A 12,416-nucleotide genomic window follows, 5' to 3' on the forward strand; every position below is an offset into this window, starting at 1 on the left:
ACATTTGCATAATAGGGCAAACTAGAAACTCTCTGTAACAGATGTGTTGGTGGCAGGGAGATTTGATTACTGGCTTCTGTTATTAATCACTGCACAAATCTTAAATGATTTGTTTCTACAGTTTGATCAATTTACATCTCAGGACGTATATTTATGTACACAATATAGAGATAAAGCATTTGTTCACACGTTTCTGGAGGCATCAATATATTTATGGAAATTGAAGTTTTGTTGACCTAGGCACAGGAAACTTGGGCCAAAGACTGACAAGTTTGGGGAAGATCCCATTATTTATTCCTCATCAAACTAGTTAATAAACAAAAACCATTTTGCTACTTCCAGAACATTATGTTCCAGTGTCTATTGTTTTGTCTCTTCCATGAAGACAAACAAAATATGTGATATTTGGAAGTCACAGGATTTGAACCATGGACATTTCTATTTCCTACAAATCACTCCAGAATTTTGAAGAATTAGAGGGTACCATGGTATCATTGAGAACCACTGTATAGAATTGTAAAACTTATCCTTCTCTTTTTAATTTTACATTTGACATTTCATAATCCTATATCTTTGATTTCCATCAGCATTTTAAATAGGTGTAATACATTTTAAGATGGCATGCCTAAATGAAAAATAAAGTAAAAACATAGGCAATATAAATACTGTCTCATTAATTTCCAATTAAGCATGATAAATGTATTAGTTCTACACATAAGTGTTTCCCCAATAAGTCAAAACACTAGATAATATAATCTTTTTTCAGTTGTGAGGATTGCAGTTATTTTATAAGCAAAATTTTTAAAAATAGTTAAAATACCCATAGAATGAAGCTAACGCTTCAGTCTATTGGTTCCAAGGGTTGATTTCCATTATAAGGACTTGCTATATTGATTTACCATTTGGATTCTAACATTTCTCTTAATATTTTATACATTTTCATATATATCCAATTTGATTAATTTTGACCTCTTCCAAAATCACAATAATCAACTGGTATGGAAGAGAAACTTTTGGGGGATTTTGTTTCTCATACAATTCTGTTCTCCTAGTTTGGCCTCCTATTTCTACATGGTAAAGAGTGGAAAAAAAAAAAAAAGGAAAAAGTATAAGAACTCAGGACTGAAATTAAATGCATCATTTCTGAAAACTGGATGAAATTTCAGATATAGGCTTTGTTTTTAATGCCTAGGAAAAAATTAAAATGTATATATTTTTCTCAATCAGAGGCAAGACTGTTACGGTTGCAACCCCTGCCTTTTTATAGTTCATCCTGGGAGCTAATGAAGCATTGCATATTGGTTTCAAATTCAAAGCATATGTAGTCACTGAGGCATTTTTTTTCTTTATATAGCGTGATTTCAAAAGGAGTCCCCAGATGTGGTCATCTTACAAAATGTAATTTGGTCAAGTACTAAAGAACTTTTTCCCAGATGACAAAAACCTTCCCCTTTGAGTTGCCTATGAGAACACAAACTGGCTATGAAGTATACTCACAACTCTCTGTGAAAAATGTACAGGAGCTGATGAAAATATATTAAGGGACTGACATGTCAAGGCCATGAAGGGCATTGGGCAAATTTGGATAAATGTGTCCAGGTTTCACAGAATCGGAATCAGAAGTGAGTTAGAGGACAATGTAAAAAGATGTTGAAGAGGGTAATGTAATCCACACAACAAACTTAACAGCATTACACATCCAGAGCCATCTCCGAAGTCATTAACGCTGTTACCAGGGGTGTCTGCCAAAGAGCCAGATGTCATTCTGCCACGACTTGGCATCTATCTGATGGTTGTCATTTATGAGAGAGAATCGAGTGAGGACTGTAATTAGGTGTGTGTGAATAGAACCCTTCCTTCTGACTCCATTGGGGGCTTTTTCTAGTTCTGAACACATGGAGAACAAAGCAGGGGAGCTGATCTGCCCTTCAGACCGCTGAGAGTTCATGTGTTTTTTTCCCCTGGGGAAATGTATGGCTTATAGTTTTGTTTCATTTTTTTTTTCACACATTAAGCGTTTATTGCACTCTTTGGAGACGACAAAGACATGTTCCCGGATCCGCGCCCCCCTCCCCCCTCAAAAAAATAACGCTCCAGTGGAAGAATCATCATGTAAACAGATCAGTTACAAATATACCATGGTAAGTGCTATGTTAAAGATATTGGTTTAAAAATGGTGTTGTGGGAGTGTAAAGAGTGAACAACAACTCTTTGGGGATGTGGGAAAGGGCTCCATAGAGGAGGAGATATTAAAGGATGAGCAAGCATTTGGCAGGTGGGTGAAGGAGGGGGTGAGCATTCTAGCAGAAGAAATCACGAGTAGACAAGTGATTATGAAATCACTTATGGAAAGGTCTGTTTTGCTCTGGGAATAGTGAGGATTTATACATGGTAAGAATCTGAGGCACGTAGACATCCTAGAGGAGAGTCAATTGAGTGAGGCACAGGGGAAAAAACTGCCTGTTTAATCCTTCCTTAATTCCTACTTTTTTTGGAGGATAGTTAGATTAAAGAAGGCAAGTATCAACTCATGGTAATGTTCCTAAAACTTTGATGATAATAATAAACATAGCTAACATTTCAGTGCTCTGTATTCAGAATTATGCTAGTTCTTAAAGCAACCTTATGAAATAGATTTTATTTTTATTTTCATTTTACAAAGGAGGAAAAGGGGAATTAGAGATGCTAACTAGCATGCTTAAGTTCATCTCGAAGGCAATCAGCAAAGCAAGGGGGAATCCAGAAAGCCTGTGGCTTTGCTCTCAAATACTACACGATGTGTATCGTCACAGAGTTATGTGTTCAGTACCTATGGACTGTCATCACGTTGGCTACAAAAATGTCCTATTCGTAAGTAGAGAGAATGTGGCCTAGCAACTAGGCCTCCAGAATCATCAGTCTACTTTTCTAGATTAAATCTAGAAATGGTACTGAGAAAATAATTTTTTTTTTAATTAATTAAGATAGGACATTATCTGCCTCATTCCCAAATGCCTTCACGAGTACCAGAATACCCAGGAGGCATTGCCAGACCAAAGGGCATTTTTTTAAGCTTTCAGAATGTATTTAGTAATAGGTAGAGATGCTTATAATACAGTTATGAGCTCAAATAAGGGGATATAAAACTTTATATACAGTATGATGATCAAATTTTTGAAGGGGTAAATATGAATCAGAAACACATACACATATAGAGTATATATGCCAAGATAATATTAAACATTGTCTGAATGCTAGGATTGCAAGTAATTCTTTAAAATGTTTGCATCTTTCTCCCATTAACAGGTAGAATTTGTGCAAGGAGAAAACATAAAACACCAAGAAAGAGAGAGTGCCTGTGACAGGACACACTCCAAGGTCAGAAGGTACTTCGAGAACCATCAGAGAGCAGCAGCCCCGGAACTCACCTGAGAAGGGTCGAGGCCTCCTGCAAATCAGCCGAGGAATGAGGTACCATCTGCCATGGGGATACATTAGTTTCACTGGGAGCATCCCTCAGGGCCTTGGTCCCTCTACGTTTTAAAACTTCGAGGTTACTCTTTTAGTTGACTCCCAGGAGCCCAAAGCCCTTCCACAACACCCAGGGAATCTTCTCTCGCCCACTCAAGCAGGTAGAAAACCTGAAGCCAAGGTAACAACTGGATTTAACTATAAGATTATCTCACATAAAAGGAGTAGCTCCAACCCCGCCGCCAGAAAAGGAGTCCGGTAGCTCCTAGATATCCTTGAAGACACCCAGAACCCTAGTCCGTGTGCCTTTCTAATGAGCTTCAACTTTCTTCTCAGCACCAAAGCTGCTATAAGCATCCCAATCACCATGTTCAGGCAGGATGTCCAGAGGCATAGATGTGGGTCCACCTCTTTCTTACAACTTTAAGAATGAAGAAACCTTTCCTGAAAGACCCTGGCAGCTACCTCTCATGTCCATAGGGGACAGTCTTTGAATTGAATGAATTGGGTTTTGTGAAACGGCAGTCTCCACTTGCCTTCCTTTTGGACGTGAGCTATGTTATATACCTCTTGGAGGCCCAATTTTTGAAGCAATTGACTAAACAGAAATATGCCCATCATTTCAGAGAAAAACAAGAGGGCAAGGGTTCTATTCTCTGAACCCATGTGGCTATAGTCATTGTGTTAAAAGCTTAGTAGGCAGTTTCTCTCCTATGCTATACTGGGTACAGCAGGTGGTAGTAAGGATAGGGTCAACAAACCTCTGCCACAAGATTCTACTGAAACAATGAGCCTCTTATTCTAAAAACATCTGCACACAGTTAGTTGGGTTTAACAGAAGGTTTCTGGCCCAGCCCTGCTGCTTGTGGTTCCAAGGCAGCTGATGAACACTTTGGACTAAGATTGGGCTTGAAGACAATGAAAGGATGGGCTTCAAGAAAGCGGAAGGGTGGAATTGGACATGAAGGAACACCCTTTATCAGTAGGCCAAGGTATTTCCCAGCTGTAGGGGCAGCCTCATGCCAAGACATATGGCCTTCCTGTCCTTTTAGAATTGTTACTGCTGAAATGACAATATCGTGTCAGGGGAGGGGGCAGTGTTCCCCAAACTATGAAATGTATCCATCTGGGTGTGCCTAGGTATTCAGCTTGCCCTCCAGCTATACATGGTGAGTCACCGTCTTGACCAGATTTCTTGCCTTTGATAACGAAGGGATCCAAAGGGTTTTTCTTAAGTAAGCATTATGCCAAACTAGATCCTGTAGCACAGTGGTCCCCAATGTTTTCGGTACCAGGGATGGGTTTCATAGAAGACAATTTTTCCATGGACCGGGGGACGGGAGTATGGTTTCGGGATGATTCAAGCACATTTCATTTATTGTACATCTTATTTCTATTATTATTACATTGTAATATATAATGAAATAATTATACAACTTGCCATAATGCAGAATCCCTGGGAGCCCTGAGATAGTTTCCCTGCAGCTGGATGGTCCCATCTGGGGGTGATGGGAGACGGTGACACCCAAAGTGTGTTGCTTATGTTCAGTCTACTCCATTATCTCATTCTGGTTGCTGTCACTGCAGAAAACCCTGCTTCACAAAGATAGGATGCTGGAAACGGAAGCAGGCTTTTCACTGCTTTTGCGGCAATCTCAGGATATTCCACCTTGACTTTAATCCAGAACGTATGGAGATTTGAAGTTGTCTCAAACATACTTTTAAGGGCCCCGTCATTTGCGATCTCAAGCAGTTGATCCTCTTCTAGCACAAAGTCGATTCACCTGGCTTATTCACAAATGGGTCATGGATCCATTCCTTCCCGTTTCAGGGGTCTTGTGTGGTTGGGAAATAATGCTCAAACTCCTTTGAAAGCTGAGACAGGCGATCACGCACCAGCTGGGAGAAAGAAGGCCCTGCCTCAGTCTCTTTCAAAATCTCTGTTAATGTTTAAAACGTGTCAAAAATCCCAGTGTTCACTCGTCGCCCCCATAATTCCAGTTTGGCTTTGAATGCAGCCACTTTATCTGCTGACTTGAACACAGCTGTCCTCCTCCCCTGAAGTGACAGATTGAGTTCGTTGAGCGGGTTGAATATGTCACATAAGTAAGCAAGTTTTGTGACCCATTCTGTGTCGCTGAAATGTGCTGCCAGTGGTGACTGTTTTTCTAAAAGAAATCTCTGGAGCGGCTCTCGTAACTCAAAAACTCTGGCCAGTGATCTGCCTTTAGAAAGCCATCTCACTTCTGTGTACAACAGAAGACGTGTATGTTCTGTGTCCATCCCCTCACAGAGCCGCGTGAACAGACATGAGTTAAGGGCATGTACTTTAATGTGTTTGATAATTTTAATCACATCCTGCAAAACATTGTTAAGTTCAGGCGACATTTTTCAGCTAGCCAGCATTTCTCTATGGGTGACACAGTGCATAGACTCACATTCAGAAGCGACCTCTTTGACCCAAGTAGTGAGACCAGAAAGCCGTCCAATCATGGCAGCCGCTCCATCTGTGCATATACCGACACAAAATGACCAATTCAGTTTTCCTGATATGTAATCATTCAAAGACTCGAATAGGTCTGCAGCTGTGGTGTTGGTTGGCAACAAAAGTGCACATAACATATCCTCCTGCACATCCTCCTGAAAAATATATCGCACAAAAACAAGCATTGGTGCCTTGTTGTCAACATTGGTAGACTCGTCAACCTGGATTGCGTACCATGGTGACTCAGTAATCCTTTCTAACAATCGTGCCTCAATATCCTCTGCTATTTCATCAGTTCATCTAGTTATGGTGCTAGCCGAAAGAGGAACACATGCCACCTTTTGAACTGCAGCCTCTACTAAAGGTTCACAACAGATGTCCTTAGCAGCAGGCAGGATCAACTCTTCACCAATAGTAAAGAGCTTCTTAGCTTTAGCAATGCGGTTAGCCATAAGCATGATGCTCTCAGTGCAGACACATTTGATGAAGTGGTAGCCTTCAATAATTGCTTCCGTTCTTTGCGTTCACATTTTTTTCTTTTGAAAAACTCCAAAGGCTTGTATTTTAATGCAGGGTGCTTGGTCTCCGTGTGGCAAAGCAGTTTGGAAGGTTTCATGGCTTCACTGGATAGCTGGTCACCACATATACAAAGTGGGCTTGGAGAATGTGAATCACCTGTTGCAATGAATCCGTAATTTAAGTAGGACTCTTGGTATTTTCTTTTAATTGTAGCTTTCTTCTTGTTGGCAGTCTTAGAGTCTTCTGCTGTCTCATCATTGGGTCTTTCTCCATTTTCAAAGAAGCTCTCCAGCCACGTTTGTTTTTTACTCATTTTGGCTAGGGTTAGCTTGTAGGCTTACCAAAACTGTGACTGAGACAAGTGTGCAGTGCGGGAAAGAGGCACAGACGGAAATGGTAAATAAAATAATGGGTGGGCCACGCGCAGACGAAAATAAGTGTCGGATTCTGACTTAAAGCCTGCCACCAGATGCAGATGTACAATTGAAGTACATCAACTCACTTGCTACTCTAAAGTCTGCCACCAGATGCAACTTAATTGTCACTTGCCACTCACTGATAGGGTTTTGATATGAGTCTGCAAGCAACTGATGTCTTATGGTCTCTGTGCAGTCAAACCTCTCTGCTAATGATAATCTGTATTTGCAGCCGCTCCCCAGAGCTAGCATCACTGCCTCAGCTCCACCTCAGATCATCAGGCATTAGATTCTCATAAGGAGCGCGCAACCTAGATCCCTCGCATGCGCGGTTCACAGTAGGGTTCGCGCTCCTGTGAGAATCTAATGCTGCTGCTGATCTGATAGGAGGCGGAGCTCAGGCAATAATGCAGGCGATGGGGAAGCAGCTGTAAATACAGATGAAGCTTCCCTTGCTCACCTGCCACTCACCTCCTGCTGTGCAGCCCGGTTCCTAACAGGCCACAGACCGGTAGCGGTCTGTGGCCCGGGGGTTGTGGACCCCTGCTGTAACAGAGCTCCTCGACATTGCAGAGGAGCAGGTCGCATTGCTGCCAGTGCAGCAGATAGCTGTACTGGGGAGGGTCATCTGAGGTGTCGTCAGTGCTTGGCTGATGGAGACCTGAGGCATCCATAAACCTCATTCATCAGCAGCCCTCTTCCAAGCCACCATAAATAAAACAGCAACCAAACAGAGAACAATGTATTTCCTAGGCAAAAAAAGCATTCCTTCCAGCCTGGATGTGAGTCTAGAAGAGCAGAATTCTGATATTCTTACAGCTCAAAGGGCTGCTTAAATCGGCCACATCAGGTTGCAAAATGGAAGATTATTGACTTCTCTCCAATTCTGCTACCTCAACCGTGTTCAAGAAAGTATCATTTCTTCTCTGGGTTACTGCTAACTGCCTTCTAACTCCATACTCTTGTCAATCCATTTCCCACAGAACAAGCCAATGTTCTCAAAAAATGTAAGCTACCAGGTCATGTCACTTTCCTGCTTAAAGTCCTGTAACATCTTCCCTTATGCTTAAAAGGAAATCTGAACTCCTCCCCATAGCCTTCAAAGTCTCACATGACCCGGGCCCATCTACCTCTCCGAGATCATCTCATCCACATCTCCCCTTTCCCCACCAGGCTGTAGGCACATGACCTTCTGTTCATTCCTGGTAAAAGCTAAGGTCTTTCTCACATGACGAGTTTTGCAGAAGCTCTTTCCTCTGCCTAATGTACCCCAACTGCCCTGCTCCTAACACTGTCTGCATGTCCGTTTTATCATGTTCCAGCCTGTCAGTGCCTCAGAAAATCTGTTCCTAACCATGCTACATAAAATTAGTCTCTAGTTTGTTTCCTTAATCATTTGTAAATCCTTTATTTATCTGTGTATTTGTCTTTTTACTTATTTCTATAATAAGAACGTAAGTTCCTGACTCGGGGAGCCATGTCTGCCTTGTTCTCTTTTGTATCCTCAGTCTTTGACAGGATGTGACTTAGAAGTCATCAGTGAATATTTATTAAGTGACTAAATGTATCAGTGAATCAGGAGAGAAGTAGGAGGTAAAATTCCACCTCCTCTAAAGAACATTTTCTAACTGTGTCACCTGAAGTTATCATGACAGTCTTTTCTCCCTGCTCTCTTTTATGCATTATTGTCGTTATAATAATATTAGCTCCCATTTATTGAGTGCATGTTGTGAATATTATTCTAGGGATCAGACATACTTAGAGATGTAAGACTTACTATCTTTCCTGATGATCTAACTGAAGTGTAAACAATCAATGAGGAAAGGGAATGACCACAGAAGACTAGAATTTTGAGGGGATCTTCAGAAGGATGTTCTTGGGATTTAAGACCAGCACTGAAGGAGGAATTAGGAATTGGAAACTATATAAAGGAGAGGAAGGGGCACTCAAGACAAGGCAGATAGGAATTTTGAAGAGAAGCTGGAATGTGTGGAAAAAATAATAAAATTACATTTATATGTGTTAATTTGAGTGACAAAAAATGTCTGAACAATTCTTGTTGAATATATGATTTGTCCCATTTATATAGCCATTAATTGTGTCCCACTTTGTATAAGTATCTTCATTTGGTATCTTGAACCATAATTAGAATTGCATTATTTATCTGTATCATAAATCTATTTTTCTTTCTGAGGAGATTGTAAGCAGAATACAAGCAAAGACCTTGTCCCATTCATCTTTGTAGATAAAGAATTTCAGATCATCCAAATTGGTAACCACTCTGGTAATCCTTTAACTATGTCTTCTACCTGAGTATGATGCCTCTTTATAGTACACCTAATGAAAGATTATTCACCCTCTTGATAAACGTTTCATAGCAAGACTATTATGAGGCAGTTTGTTTCAATATCAAATATTTTTTTGTGGCAACAAATGCTTATATTTCTCTCCTCAACTTTCCACCACTAATCCTAGTTAAGTCCTCTGGAATTATACAGGAAAAAAAAATCACTTTCTGCTGAATAATCCCTTGAATATTTGACAGCATAATTATTTTCCCTTTGTCTGTTATTTTTTAGGCTAAATATTCCTATTTTCATTAGCTATTCCTTACCAATATTAGCACTCATGTTTAAATACATCTGTTTTTATAAACAACTGAATGATTGTTGTAAACTCCATGACAACATGTACCCACCCTCATTGTCTCATTCACACTGAATTCATCTCACTTATAACCATGGCTGATACATAATAGGCAATCAAAAAAATTTGTTGAATGAATAAATGAAGGAGTAGGAGTACAAGATCAGCTGATGCAAGAAAGCAAGAAAAAGACATAGTAGGCATCTAATTGAAAAGGAAGAAGTGAAACTCTATTCACAGACAACATTGTCATCTTTGTAGAAAACGTACAGAATATCTAAAAAGACACTAGAACTAATAAGTGATCTTGGCAAGGTTGCAGGATATAAGATCAAGGATACCAGTTGTATTTTCTATATGCTAACAACAAACAAAAGGAAATTATAATTAAAAATACCATTTATAATAACATACAACAATATTAGAAACTTAAGGATAAATTTGACAAAAGACATGTAAAAACCTCTAAACTAAAAACTGTAAAACATTACTTAGTGAAATTAAAATGAACTTACATGGAAAGATAACCGCCTTTAGGGTTGGAAGGCTCAATATTGTTGAGATGTCAGTTCTCCTTAAATTGATCTATAGATTCAACAGCATCACAATCAAAATCCCAACAGGTTTCTTTTTTTGAGGAAAGTGATGAACTGATTCTATAAAGTCCTATGGAAATGCAAAAGGCGTTGATTAGCCCAAACGACTTAGAATAAAAAACAAAATCCAAAGTCTAACAATACCTGAATTCAAAACTTAATAAAAAGCTAATCATCCAGACAGTGTAGAATTGGCTTAAATATAGGCAAATAGACCAAAGGAACAGAATAAAAGGTCCAGTATAGACATAGATAGATAGATAGATAGATGATAGATAATAGATTAGATAGATAGATAGATATAGATAGATACATAGATAGATACATAGATATAGACAACACTAAAGGCAAATTCAATGGAGTAGAGATAATCTTTTAACAAACTGTGCTGGAACTAAAGAATACTCATAAGCAAAACAAATGAGCATCAATCCATACCTTAAACTAGAAACAAAAATTATTCCAAATGGCTCATATACCTAAATGTAAAACCTAAAACTGTAAAACCTCTAGAAGAACACATGGGAGAAAAGTTTTGTGACCTTGAGTTAGGCTAATTTCATTGGTTAGACAAAAAATATCCATGAAACAAAACATCTATAAATAGGACTTCATCAAAATTAACAATTCCTATTCTTTGAAAGACATTGTTAGGAAATGAAAATATTTAAAAGACACCATTTAGGGCTTCCCTGGTGGTGCAGTGGTTGGGAGTCTGCCTGCCGATGCAGGGGGCGCGGGTTCGTGCCCCGGTCCGGGAGGATCCCGCATGCTGCGTAGCGGCTGGGCCCGTGAGCCATGGCCGCTGAGCCTGCGCGTCCGGAGCCTGTGCTCCGCAACGGGAGAGGCCACAGCAGTGAGAGGCCCACGTACCCCCCCCCAAAAAAAAAAAAAAAGACACCATTTAAAAAATGAAAAATGAAGGCACAGACTGGTAGAAAATGTCTGTAAATTAAATATCTGATTAAAAGAAATTGTATTCAGAATACAAAATCTAATAATAATAAAAGAAACATCCCAACAAAAAGTGGACAAAAGAACTGACACTTCTCCAAAGATACACTGATAGCAAGTAAACACAAAAAAAGATGCTCACCATCAGTAGTCACTAGGGAAACACAGATTAAAACCATAATGAGATACCTCAACAAAACTATTAAAATAGTTAAAATTAAGGTACTGATTATATCAAGTCTTGGTGCGGATGTGGAGGAACTGGAATTCTCATACACTCAACTGAATGGAAGATTGTAGAAACCACTTTGAAAAAGAGTTTTGATGTTTCTTAAAAAAAATTAAAAATGCACTCACAGTATTGCCCAAGAGAAATGAAAGCATATCTTCATACAAAGACTGCACATTGCACATGAATATTCAGAGTGGCTTTATTTGTGATGACCCCAAACTGGAAACAATTCAAACATCCATCAGCTGGTGAATGAATAAGTAAAATTTGGCATATCCATGAAATGGAATACTATTCAGCAATATATAAAAATAAACTATAGTGCACAGAATGCTCTGAATGAACCTCAAAATAATTATGCTGAGTGAAAAAAATTGAGAGAAAAAAGTCCACGCTATAAGTAATCATTTATATAAAATCCTAGAAGATGCAAATTAATCTATACTGACAGAAAATAGATGAGTGGTTGCCTGGGATTAGGGTGTCAGGGAGAGGCAGAAGGGAAGTATTACAAAGAGTCATAAAGAAATATAGATAATGTCAGCATCCTTAGAGAGTCCCCAAATAACAAAGGTGTGAATTTTCCTCTGGCCAGCAGGGGATATTTTGCAACAGAAAAGAGCCAAGTATTCATTTTAACAAAACTACATCCGTAGTCATTGCCTGTAACAGCTGAGAAACTGAAGTTACAAATAAGAAAAAGAAAAATTACGGTTAAGGTATTTTTCCATGGCATGTCAGTAGAATAATAGCACATCATCAAACCTAATGGAAACATTTCTTTCCTCATCTTACTCAACTCTTTGGCAGCACTCAGTATAGTCACTACCATCACCTTCTTGAAACATTTCTCTTCTGACTGCTAAGATACCACCTGATCCGAGTTTTCCTCCTACCTCTCCATTTACTTTTTCCTCCTGCATGTCCATCCATCTTTTTCCAAATATATTTCTCCAGCCCAAGCTCGTTGTCTCCAGATCTCCACATTTTGGTATCCGATTGCCTACCTAATAGCTCTACGTGGATATCTCATGATATCTCAAATTTAATTTATTCTCTTTCCTCCTAACCTCTTCTTCCTTCAGTCTTCACCAGCCCACAATTATCCACCAAGTAGT

At 39.4% G+C, this 12,416-nt stretch overlaps 1 long non-coding RNA gene across 7 annotated transcripts in view; it reads left to right on the forward strand.

The window, feature by feature from the left end:
• The window catches only part of LOC307182973, a 459,338-nt gene that overhangs the window by 122,273 nt on the left and 324,649 nt on the right, over window positions 1-12,416 (forward strand). For all 7 annotated transcript variants that reach the window (XR_013827313.1, XR_013827314.1, XR_013827315.1 and 4 more), the window contains 2 exons: window positions 2,016-2,141; window positions 3,286-3,450. This is a non-coding gene — a long non-coding RNA (uncharacterized lncRNA). The remainder of the gene's footprint in view (window positions 1-2,015; window positions 2,142-3,285; window positions 3,451-12,416) is intronic.

Source organism: Stenella coeruleoalba (assembly GCF_951394435.1).
Source record: "Stenella coeruleoalba genome assembly, chromosome: 2".
Lineage (NCBI taxonomy): Eukaryota > Metazoa > Chordata > Mammalia > Artiodactyla > Delphinidae > Stenella > Stenella coeruleoalba.